A 13,269-nucleotide genomic window follows, 5' to 3' on the forward strand; every position below is an offset into this window, starting at 1 on the left:
GCTTATGTAAAACTGTGTTGACTGTCACACATCGGCTGCATTTACTCGCTGCCATCCTAACTGTCTCATGTCTCTGCCAACACATTATGTGATGGTGTCGTGTACATAGGCCATGGTACAAAAGCGGCTGTAAACTGCTCACTCAACATCTAGTCCAAACAGGTCTGAGGCAGTGCAATACGCTTTCAGTTAAAATGTCTCTCACCATTGGAATCATTTCAGTCTGTGTATTCTTTACCGTAAATACTGAAGTAGTGTTTCTTTAACTGTTTTTTCAGCCTTGTAATAAAAATCTCTGCATCATATCTACATAGTTGAAATACGTCAAGTATTCCCAAGTGTTTCCTACTAACAAATGAAAGTGAAGTATCTACTGATTTTCTCATATAATTGCTTAAGTTATTTTTATTGCCAATGTAGAGCTGCCTTGAATGGTTTCTTTCACCACGATGTTTAAAACAAAAGGGGGATATTGTGGTGAATTTTTACCTCCCTGATATTAGTTCTTTTCACTAATCAGAGAATGTTCATTCCTCAGAAGCAACCCACCTACTGTGGGCCAGTATTCAAAAGTACCTATTATTTTAATTTTGGTCTCTCAAAATTAAAGCTGTATATCTCCAAAATTAACATATACAGAGACTTTCAAAAGCCAGCATTTGGGTGGGGGGAGGAGGGAGAAGAGAGGGGAAAGAGGAAGAGAAGGAGAGAAGGATATGAAAGTAGGACAAGGGGAAAGTTAAAAAAGGAAGATGAATCTTTAAATGAATTAAACGGGGGGAGCTAAAGTTTATAGTGTTTAATTTTGATAGCCAATCAGCTTTGAGAAGACAGTTTGTGTACAAATAGGCATGTATGTGATTAGGGTGAAGAGGGGGAGCCTGAATTATCTACTGTTTTTTTGGTTAACTAGATTCTTCGTTCCCCCCAAAAAAGGTCTAACTCCTAAGACTCATTAATTCACCATTTAGTGCTAGAATATATGCTTATTGTTAAACTCAGGACAGCTCTGTGAAGACTCACAAAGTGATTTTATGAAAACCTATGATGAAGTTGTTCAGTACTATTAGTAATAAATGCACACACAAAAAAACCTTGTTGGAAATGATCATAGGTGAATTCCCCACAAAAAGATTAATATATCACCTATTCTTTTTCTTCCAAGTTGTCGAGATTTTAATTGTTTCCATTAAACCCCTAATATCTCCCAGATTAAAAGCACTCAAAACTATTTTTCAAACCTAATAGAATATCAGAAATTAAACATTAAACTAATAGGTCGTAAAATTGCTCTATCTATCTATCTATATACATATATATACATTACAACGATTTCATATTTCTAAGTTACACATGGTATTCAATTTATAGTTACAGTCGCATGATGCATCATGTTTATTCACGTCAATGTTTTAGAGGGTTTTCATACTAGGCTATGAATGCTCTGAACGCTGCAGGGAAAAAGAAGCACAATCAGTATTTTCATTTGAACGATTTCTCAGTTGAGTTATCCTGTCCTGTCTCCACACAGAATAGCATTAGCATTCCACCTTACACTGTGTTGAGATACTTTCAGTAGGAACGAACTCTCAGTACAGGATGAAGCATACGCATAAGTGGTTAAGTCTTGTCTAGTGTCATTCACCTGCCTCAACATGCTTTATTTCATTACATTTGCAAACAAAATGTTTTGATTTCAGTTTCACAAAGAAGATAAAGTTTAACATACTCTGTTTGTTCAGCTGTCCATCCTGCACCATTAATACAATGCCTTCCGCTCCCATTTAATGGTGTTTGTATCAATGTCCCATATCTGCTGCATTTAAACTACATAAAAAGAAAATGTGATTTTGTATTAATAGTTTTGCTGATCAATTCAATATTTCTGCACCAGTCAGCATACGTATATGCATGTAGTAGTCTGTACAATTGTTCAACATCAAAATACTTGTTTACTTTGTGTCAAAATGTCTATAAAATTGCTGGCATTGTTCTCCATTTCAGTCTGGTAGACTAAGTGAGCTAGAAATAAATGTGTAAACGAATCATCTGTGTCATCTCAGTTCTCTGCATGAAGTCACTTTAACATTAAGCATGGCACACGTGCCCACCCACAACCCATGGTTTCTTGACACCCCTCATTCCTGACTTTTTTTTTTTTAAGAGGTTTTTGCTATAGGGCACGTGTGCTTGCCAGAAAGACAGAGAGAGATAGAGAGACAGGAAGCGAGAAATCACCCCCCTAGCGGGGATGGCCACGCCGCAATCCCTTCTCCTCCATTCTCCTCTTGGGATCTTTGGCACGCACGCACATGCGCCTGGCATCACGGGGTCGGGGACTCAAACTGTAGTTGACTACGTGGGAGTCCAGAGACATAGCCATTACACCAACTGCTGGTCCCTCATTACTGACTCTTGAGGTAGGGAGCTTTGGGAGGAAGTGTAGGATAGAATTCCCAAGTCCAGAAAAAAATAAATAAAACCTGAATTCATGACCACTCAAAGAAAAGATCGTGCTCTCCTATTCAAAAGAATCTTTTCAGACAGGTAACAGCTGTATGTCACCTGCTTATTAGTTTTTAAAATTTCAAGACAAACTATCTTGCCCAAACTCAGGGCTAAGAGCTAGCTCCATAGTCCAGCAGTTCAAATCTGGGTTCTGGTGACCTGGCAAACACACTGGGCATGTGTGTGTCTGTGTACCCAAAATTCTGATGCAGAAACAGAGGAGAAGGGATTGGGGCAGGACTGTGCTCCAAGAAGGGTGTTTTCTCCCCCCTCTCTCTCTGCCCCTCTGAGAATTTTTTTTTTTAAATCTGGGGACCAACAGATAGCAGACATAGCAATAATGTTGAACTCCACATGGCCAACCATGGTTTGAGTCTTGGACCCAGTGTCTTCAAACTTGTGCCAGGCATGTGTGTGTGTATGCCCAAAATCCCAGGAGGAGAATGGAGAAGAGATTGTGGCATGGCCATCTGCCCTGGGGCATGATTTTTTATTTTCCTTCTCACTGTTTCACTCTCTCCTCTCCCCCCATCTTTCTCTCTCGCTCTCTTTCTGGTGTATGTATGCCCTCTAGGACAAAAACCTCTAAAAAAAATTTCTCTGGGGTGAGCTTGGAGATAGTTTTATTTTGTTTTTAAAGAACTATTTAAATTTGTTTATTCATTCATTTAATTTAATCAGAGAGAGAGAGAGGAAGTGAGAAAGCGAGCCACCAGGTCCAGGACTCGAACTGTGGTCACCTACATGGGGATGTCCAACACCTTAACCACCACACCACCTGCTGGTCCCCAAGCTTAGGGATAGTTTTAAGATATCCTCCCGCTGCCATTCCTGAAACCAATTTAGGACTGTCTTTATTGGGCAAATCTAGTTTCAACTCCTAACCCCATGGCCAGCCCCACAGATATGAAAGCTATTTACTTACCCAGAAGTGCAAACGCTTAGAAGAACCTCATGGTCAATTTAATGTGGTGCTGTCACCATCTTGAAATCCTTAGAAGTTGGCTTTTTTTGTTTTTTTTTTTTTAAAGAGATAGTTTATTTAACTTTATTTTAACTTGACCAGAGAGGAACAGAGAGAGCAGAGCAAAAGAGAGAAAGTGAGAAAGCAAGCCGACAGCTCCGGGACTTGAACCACAGTGGGACATGGGGAAGTCCAGCACCCTTAACCACCACACCATCTGCCATCCCCTCTTAGTAGTTTTGTAATGAGGAGTAGCCTTGTACTTTTATTTTGCACTAGACCTCACCAGTTGGATAGCCAGTCTTGCCTGGCCAGTGGCGTAAATAGCAATTCTGCCCACCGCTTCAGGCTCTCCAAGGCAAAAAAGGTTCATAGATAATGAAGTGAGAGATATTCACTTAACAAACATACATCGCTGACAATGTGCTATGACTTATGTATTGCTCATTTAATCCTCTTAATAATATTGGGTTGTCGTAGTGATTGACTGTTTTAAAAAATAATTATAATTAAAATAATAACAATAATAATTGGGAAAATCATAGAAAAGATATTGAATGTTGAAGCGGGGAGATTAATGTCTCTGTATTGACTGACATGCATGGCATTCCCTTTTGAAAAAGCAATGTAATACACTGTAAAGTTATATATAATCCAATGTAATATAAAGAAGATTATGATGATAATAAAAATAAAAAAATATATTAAAAAAATAGCTAAAGGAGAAGGAAAAAAATAATATTGGGTTGTCAGAAAAGTCGTATTTTTCAATGTTTTTCTATGAAAAAATGCATCATGACTTTTCCAACGACCCAATATCATTACCGAAGAGGAAGTTGATGTGTAGAGAAGGTAACTAGCTTGCCTAAGCTCACGCAGCAAATAAAGCTGGGATTTGAACCCAAATATCCTGACTATAGAGTTCAGTCACCTGACCATTCAGGCTGTGCTGTGGAATAGCTCTTGCTTTGCTATGCTGCCACTTATCAAAGTACCTCCTTTTGTTCATTATTAGAGCACTGGGGACATGCATTACAGTCTTAGTCTTAAAGACCTTTGCTTAGTCATCTAAAAGTTTCAAAGATGATACCCTCTGAGAAGTTGCAGCTCTCCCCAGCAACCTTCCCCTGTTCTAATTGCCAAAGATACCTACCTGACTCATCTTGTAAGTGGCCTGAGGTGATCTTTGAAAATGGTTCACTATTCACTTGACCCAGAAAACCCCACAAAATCATGCAAGTCAAGAGGTTCAAATCTTCCTGTTCACTTTAAGAACACTCATTAAACTGCCCAGGCCATCAAGGGTATGCATATCTGAAAAGCCACCAAGTATCTGAAGGATGTCACTACAGAAGCAGTGTGCGCCATTCCGTTGTTACAATGGTGGAGTTGGTAGATATGCCCAGGCTACACAGTAGGGCAGGACACAAAGTCAGTGGCCCAAAAAGAGTGCTGAATTTTTGCTGCACATGCTTAAAAATGCAGAGAGTAATGCTGAACTTAAGGGGTTAGATGTAGACTCTGGTCATTGAGCACATTCAAATCAACAAGGCACCAAAGATGCGCCGTCATACATACAGAGCTCGTGGGCGGATTAACCCATACATGAGCTTCCCCTGCCACATCGAAATGATCCTCACTGAAAAGGAGCAAGTTGTTCCTAAACTGGAAGAGGAAGTCACACAGAAGAAAAAGAGATCCCAGAAGAAACTGAAGAAACAAAAACTTATGGCATGGGAATAAAGTCAGCATAAAATAAATGTAGATGAAAGTATAAAAAAAAAAAAGGTACTTGCCTTTGTGCCTGTGTTACGTATCTAAGTTACCTGAGTTAATAAGTATGACTATAAATACTAAATAAAAAGTTGCCTGCATATTTGTGCCTCAACACACCTAAGAGTACAGAGTGCCTGGTGACTCTCTAAGCCACCTTCTGCACTCGGAAGAAAGGGAAGTGATGAGGATAATGGGCTGGCCTTGAGCTCGAGGACACTTTCCTCAGTTTCTCCCCTCTGCCTTCTTCACTTACACACCACTGCATCTTCCTACCATTAGAGGGTTTGGGATGCACAAATTACAGTCACCACTTCTTTTTCTCTCTTTTTTTTTTATAACATAGTACAGAAGTTTTATTTAATATATCACTTAAATTCACTTGACCTTGAAAAAAACCTTCTTTAAAAAAAAAAAATTTAAGAATTATTTATTGGGACCAGCAGTTTATGTCACTGGACTCCCATGTAGTCGACCGCAGTTCGAGTCCCAGATCCGGTGGCTTAAACTCACGCCAGGCGTGTGTGCATGTGTGCCCAAGATCCCTAGAAGAGAATAGAGGAAAAGGGATTGCGTTGTGGCTATCCCCCCTGGGACGGGGGGCAGGGGAATGATTTCTCGCTTTCCGTCTCTCTGTCTCTTTCTGGCAAGCACACACACCCTATAGCAAAAAACTCTCAAATAAATAAATAAATAAATTTTTAAAAAAAGAATTATTTCTTTTTACTATCATTATTATTCTTTAATTTGACCAGAGAGAGAGACAGAGAGGGAAAGTGAGAAAGCAAGCCACCAGGTCTAGGACTTGTACTGTGATTGGGCATGTGGGAGTCCAGCACCATAACTACCATGCCACCTGCTGGACCCATTATTTTTTTATATGCATTCAATCACTACACATCATTTAGCTTGTAGAAAGAATTTACACAACATGAAATACACTTCAGACCAGTCCAGTTGAGAATACTATACACATTATCATCAACAGGTAATAAACCATTTCTGTGTCTCATAAATGTCTTTTCTTTTTCTCTCTAATTTCCCTCCCTAAACTCTCCCCCTCTCCCACCCTCTTCCACACTGTCTCCAGTGTCCATAACTATTTTTTTAATATTTATTTTATTTATTTTTTTTATTTGACCAGAGAGGGAAAGACAGAGAAAGAGAGAAAGGAAAAATGAGAAAGCAAGCCACCAGGTCTAGGACTTGAACCACAATCAGCTATGTAGAATCCAGCGCCTCTAACCACCATGCCACCTGCCAGCCCCGTCATAACTATTTTCAATTATGCCCTCCAATCTTTCACTCTCTACCATAGAGTGCAGTCAGTATATGTTAGTGGAGACATACAATGTCTCTTTTTCATAATATGACTTGTTTCACTCAGCAACCATGGTTGTAATTTCATTTAAAAGAGGAAGAACCACAAAGAGCACACATTTTTATAGACATAACAGGTTAGGGCTGGTGATGCAGAGAAACTCAGTCCTGGGTTCTGAGAGTTAGACAAAAAGCCACAATCTCACTGCTCATCGTCTGCTCAGGGATGATGCCCAAGGTAACTGCCAAAACCCCAGATGAGAAAAGAGGGATTGCCCCAAAGACTTGCTGACCCCATACCATTCAGATTTGACTGCAGCCTCTAGGAGAAGCCATTTCAATCAAAAGACTAATAAAATATACCAGCCACCCCAGAGGGTCATAGCCCCCACAGAAGGGTGGGCTGACATAGAGAAATGCAATGCTTTGCATTCTGTTCACCACAAGCAACTTCTAAACTCACCTTTTTGGAATATTCAGGAGAAACAGGCTAAGAGAAAATAATTGGGAGAAGTGGGGGGAGGAATCATCCACTTCTGGAATTCCAGGAGAAATGGAATAAAAATAGATATTCCCCCTGTTGGCCTAGCTGGGTGAGGAATTCTCACTCCATGGTATGGTCCTTTTTCTTTACTAGTTCACCATATTCACTCTCTTTCCTCATGTGTACAAAAATAATAGTCAGTATATGTTATTTGGGCAAAAAAAAAAAAAAAAAAAAAAAAAGAGAGAGAGACAGAAAGGGGAATAGCAAGGCAGCTACTCTACAAGAACTAAAACAAGATTTCTTTCTTTCCTTCTCTCATACTCAACTTCATGTAAACAGATGGGTTTCACAGAATGACTCAGACTTCAGCAGAAGAGCACATATGCTAGAGCCAGAACCAAGCTATTCCTCACTTCAGTCCCAGGGTTTTCCTTTCTCAACACTGAGGACTCCTCTGACATCTTCTAAGAGCCAACCATTATCAAGACTCCCAGCAAACCTTTACAGCTCACGCAGACAAGTGGATGACAACGCTGATTAGGGCTAAATGTTACACGGCAGAGATGTCTCCAATTAGCTGAAACATCATGACACCTCAGACTTCGAACTTTATCATTCCTCACATAAGAAGCTGGTGTGATGCCCGGAAGTGTTGGTACAGAGCATGACATGTCAGAAGTCATCACATATGCTCAGGGTTGTTGCAAGACAACCTTGTAAAAGGTTTGCCTCTGGCCTCTATAATTCACAAATAGCCTGGATGAACTTAAAGCAACTTTGGAAGAGAGTCAGTGACTTCTCCAGCCAAATCAAAGAAAATAGGGAAGGTGAAAAAAGAGAATTTAGTTAAGAAACAAAAATATATTCAAGGACAACAAAACTTGTTTTAATTGCTAGAGGGTACATACACTTGTCAGAGAGGGCTAGAGAAAGAATGAAAGCACCCCCCAGTGGGCATAGTCAACTTCAGTCCTATTTTTTTTTCCCATTTCTCCTTCCTGTCAGGATGTTGGGCACAAATCCACACAAACCTAGTGTGTTTGTCAAGCCACCAGGGTCAGGATTCAAATTGCAGTCGATCATGTGAGATCTGGCTTCCCATGCACAGCTCTTGACAGTGGTGCTACAGGCTGACCCTCAGTGACAGGCTGTTTCTTTCTTTGAGAGAGATTCCTACTATAGGGCACATGTGCTTGCCAGAGAAACAAAAAGAGAGAAATCACTCCCCAGAGGGGATGGCCATGCCACAATCCCACTTGAGATCTTGGACACGCATGCGCATGTACACACAACTGGCGGGAGCCTCGAGCCACTGGGTATGAGACTCAAACCACAGTTGACTACGTGGAAATTCAGCAACACAACCATTACATCATCTGCTGGTCCCCACTGACAGGATTTTTAAAATGATGCCACAGTGGGCTGCCCTGTACCCTAGTGGGAACCAGATCATACATGACTCATCCTCATTCTAGTTTTGGCCCTGGAGGTTCAAAAAACACATCAAGTACTTGCATGTGTGGCCAAAATCTTGACAGGATGGAGAGGTAGAAGAGAGGGGATTATAGAGTGACCACACTTCATTAAAGGGTGCTATCTCCCTCTCCCTTCCTTTCTGTCTCTCTTTCTCTGAAAAGCACATGTGCCCTGAAGACATAAATAATGGTCATAATATTTTATATTTTGTACAATGATTTTTTTTAAATAGCCTTTAATTAGTCTATTCATATTATGTCTTTCTGTGCTAAGTAATAAAGATTAATGACTAATAAGACTGGGTCCCTTGAGACCAGCAGGTGGCCTGGTGGTTTAAGGTGCTGGACACTCCCACATGAATGACCATGGTTCAAGTCTCAGACCTGGCGGCTTTGCTTTCTCACTTTCCCTCTTTCTCTCTCTGTGTCTCTCTCATCACACTAAAAATAAACAAGTAAATAAAATTAAATTAATAATTAAAAAAAAATAGAGTCCCTGGACTCAAAGAGCTGATGGCCATCATTACAGGGATGGCAAACAGTTGCTACCTATGTGGGCATTCCTTCCTTTTCCCCTCCCTTCACTCATGTCAATAATTAGCAGTGCATTCCTTTCCACTGACCCAAGATGTGGACTGAGGATGCAACACCGAAATACCACCACCACCAGGCAGGCAGAGTAACTAGTCCCAAAACTCCTCCATGTTTCCTTTTCACCAGCTAGACAAAGAATTGTATCCCTCTGTAATAACGATCATCATAATTGTTATTATTATGGTAGCTAATGTACTCTGAGAGCCCATTACACGGCAGCCACTGTTCTAAGAGCTCGATAAGCACTTCTATCTCCTTCAATCCCGTTCCAATAAAGTGGTTGGTTAACAGAAATCTGATATGGCCATCAAGGAAGACTCATTTAAAGGAAATGAGAATAAACTCCAGTATGAGGAAATTAGATGTCCTTCAGACAAATTTTCCACGGCTGATGGATGTTTCACATTAGTGTTAACGAGAGAGCTGGTGAGATCTCTTCCCAGGATGTCTTCAGAATTAGGATAGATTCTCACCTAGCTGTAATGAGAAGCGCAAACCTGTCTGAATGAAGAAGAACAAGCCAGATGACCTTTCTGTGTCCTTTTCATTTCCAAGATTCTATCATTTGTTGAGCTCCAGAATCAAATTTATGTTTTGCTAAAGTCTGTAGTAAATTGTGTTCATTAAGTTGTCTCCACATCTACTTAGCACAGATGACAAATTAGTAAAGGGGAGAGGCATGCAATTTGCAAAAACATATTTTTTAATCTCTAATAATCGCATATCTTCATTTTGTGCTGAAGTAAAAATCATGTTTAGAGAACTACTCTCAAAAGCAACCTGAAAGCAAGCACTAGGGCTGGCTCTGTGGCACAGCAGTAATACATTGCTCAAGAGAAGCCAGATCCACATGACAGCTGTGGTTCAAATCCCAGCCAGTCAACCAGAAGCACTCCAGGCACATGCACGAGTGCCCAAGATCTGACAGATTGGAGAATGGGAAGTCATAGTTTTACTAGTGAAGGTGCTCATCTCTCACTCTCTCTGTCTCTCTGTCTCTCTCTGGCATGTGCACACACACTCTGAATAAAGTTCAAAAAAAAAAAAAAAAAGGTGAAACCAAACACTGGAGCCAGCAAATGGTATAGTGACGAAGGCAGTAGACTCCCACATGGACGACCACAGCTTACGTCCCTGATTTGGAGGCTTGAAGTCTTTGTAGTAGATTTTTCTAGGCCAGAAATTTTTTCTTCTACATCTGAGATTCTATTTTCTGTATGATCTAGTCTGCTTTTAATACTCTCAAGGGAGATTTTGACTTCCTGTCTCTTCTGCACTTCATGGTCTCTCTTCTCTTCCATCTCTATTAGCTTTGTCATTATGAATATTCTAAATTCTTTATCAGACATTTCCATGATTTCCATTGAACTGTTTGTGGATGAAGAGGAGTTATTCTTTTCCTTTGGAGGAGAGATATTTTCTTGCTTTCCCATATTTCTTGTGGCCCTGTAGTAATTTCTAGTCATCTGATGGATGGTGTGTTTCTTCCTAATTCCTGAAGTTCAATCTGAGCGTTTAGGAGCCTGCAGAAGGAGGTGATCTGGAATCTCTTTGTTGTTCTGTTTTTATCCCTTTGTGCAGCAGAATCATTGGATATTGAGGAATAGGTTAACCCTAATAGTATTTGGATGTTTGGCTATGGTTCCTTAGATCCATCTAGAGACACAGTGACTAGAGTTTGAGGAGAAGAGTGATGAGATAAAAGAAAAAGAAAAGGAAACAGAGAGAGAGAAAACTACAACAACAAAGAAACAGAGAGAAAAAGAAGGGAAAAATTTTAAAACAACAAAAAAAGGTTTTTTTCTTTAAAAAAAAAAAAGCAAAAAATAGAAGCATGCCACGCACAATCACTAGTTCTCAGGAGCTATAGAGGAGTCTTCTTCTGAAGGCCTGCCCCTTGCCTCTCCTGGGTGGGTGGGGAAAATGGAATTATTAGCAAGATAAAGGCGGGGCTGAAATCTGAGAAAATACTATACCTTCAAAAATTTTGAAGAGGAAAAATTACGAAGAAATGAGAAGGAAGAGACAGAGGCAGAGAGAGACAGAGACAGAGACAGATAGAAGGCTAGAGGGCCTTCCTACCACTCGAGTTTGTGGGTTTGAAGCTGAATTATCAGTAGAAAATCTTCATTTCTCTTTTTTCCCTGAAATCACTAATTCTCAGGAGCCATGGAGGAGTCTTCTGAAGGCCTGCCCCTTGCCTCTCCACTCAAGTTTGTGGGCTCGAGGCTGAATTATCAGTAGAAAATCTTCATTTCTCTATTCCCTGAAATAACTAGTTCTCAGGAGCCATGGAGGAGTCTTCTTCTCAAAAATTCTAATTAAGAAGAAAGGAAAACAATGAGCAACATTAGACAACATTTTCCTATTTTTAAAAAAAATCAAATTTGGCGGACCAGAAGTACTGATTACGTCATTGGCACACTGGTTACATCACTGGCATACTAGCTACGTCACTGGACTCCCAAGTGGTCGACCACAGTTTGAATCCTGGACCCAATGGCTTAAAACTCATGAAAAGCACATGTGCATGCGTGCCCAAAATACCAAGAGGAGAATAGAGAAGGAGGGAGAGTGGTATAGCCATCGCCCTGGGGGGAGATTTCTCACTTTCTGTTTCTCTGTCTTGTCTCTGTCATTCCGGTGAGCACATGCACCCTATAGCAAAAATCTCTTTAAAAAAAATAATACAATCATGGGGCTGGCACATGGTGTGGTAGTTAAGGGTGCTGGACTCCCACATGGCCAACCATGGTTAAAGTCCCAGACCTGGTGGCTTGCTTTCTCACTCTCTCTCTCTCTCTCCTTCTCTCACTCTGTCCTCCTCTAGTCAAATCAAAATAAGTAAATAAATGAAGGTAAATAAAATAATTCTTTAAAAAAATAAAATAAAATCTTTTTTTAACAAGATTTCACCAAAAATAAAGAAGGAAACTCCTGCCCCTCCCAAAGCTGAAGCTAAAGCTAAAGCAAAGGCTTTAAAGCCCAAGAAGGCAGTGCTGAAAGGCACCCATAGCCACACACACAAAAAAAGATCCGTACATCACCCACCTTCCAGAGACCCAAGACTGCGGCTGCAAAGGCAGCCCAAATATCCTCAGAAGAGCGCCCCCAGGGGAAACAAGCTTGACCACTATGCCATTATCAAGTTCCCTCTGACTACATAGTCTGCCTTGAAGAAGACAGAAGACAATACACCCTTGTGTTCACTGTGGACGTCAAGGCCAACAAGCACCAGATCAAACGGCTGTGAAGAAACTCTGTGATATTGATGTGGCAAGGTCAACACCCTAATCAGGCCTGATGGAGAGAAGAAGGCATATATCCAACAGGCTCCTGATTATGATGCTTTCCATGTTGCCAGCAAAATTGGGCTCATCTAAGATGAGTCCAGCTGACTAAATCTAAATACATACTTTTCATCACAAAAAAAATTAATATTTTTAACCAGAACCAGAAAAACATAATTTATACTATATATGGTTTTAACAAGAAGTTGTCTTATAATGTTTGCTATAAAGTCATTTCTCAGATACTAAACCTTGATGCCAGCAGATGGCATAACGATTATGTTGCTAGATTACCATGTAGTCAACCACCGTTCAAGTCCAGACCCGGCCGCTTACAACTCACACCAAGCTTGCATGCGTGTGTGTCCAAGATCTTATGAGAACTGAGAATGGAGGAGAAGGGATTACGACAATGTCCATCCCCCGTGGGGTTCAATTTTCTGCTATTTGTCTCTGTATTTGTCTCTCTACGGAGTTTACATGCCCTATAGGAAAAATCTGTCTCAAAAGAAAATTTAAAAAGATATTAAAGATTTAAATAAGAAAATTGCCATTCTATTTCTTAGCTGGAGATAATGGCACCTCAACATTTATATGTACATAGGTCCATCTGCTTTTATTGACTATTTTTTTTTTAGGTTTTTGCCATAAAGCATATGCACTTCCTCAAGAGAGACAAAGACAAAAAAAAGGAAAGTGAGAAATCCCCACTCCGAGGGGGAATGACTGTTCCTTAATCCCTTCTCCATTCTCCTCTTGGCATTTTAGCATGCATGCACACTTGCTTGGTGTGATTTTCAAACCACAAAGTCTGGGATTCAAACTACAATTGGCCATGTGGGAGTGAGTCCAGCACCT

Source organism: Tupaia chinensis, unplaced genomic scaffold (genome assembly GCF_000334495.1).
Source record: "Tupaia chinensis unplaced genomic scaffold, TupChi_1.0 Scaffold000002_1, whole genome shotgun sequence".
Lineage (NCBI taxonomy): Eukaryota > Metazoa > Chordata > Mammalia > Scandentia > Tupaiidae > Tupaia > Tupaia belangeri.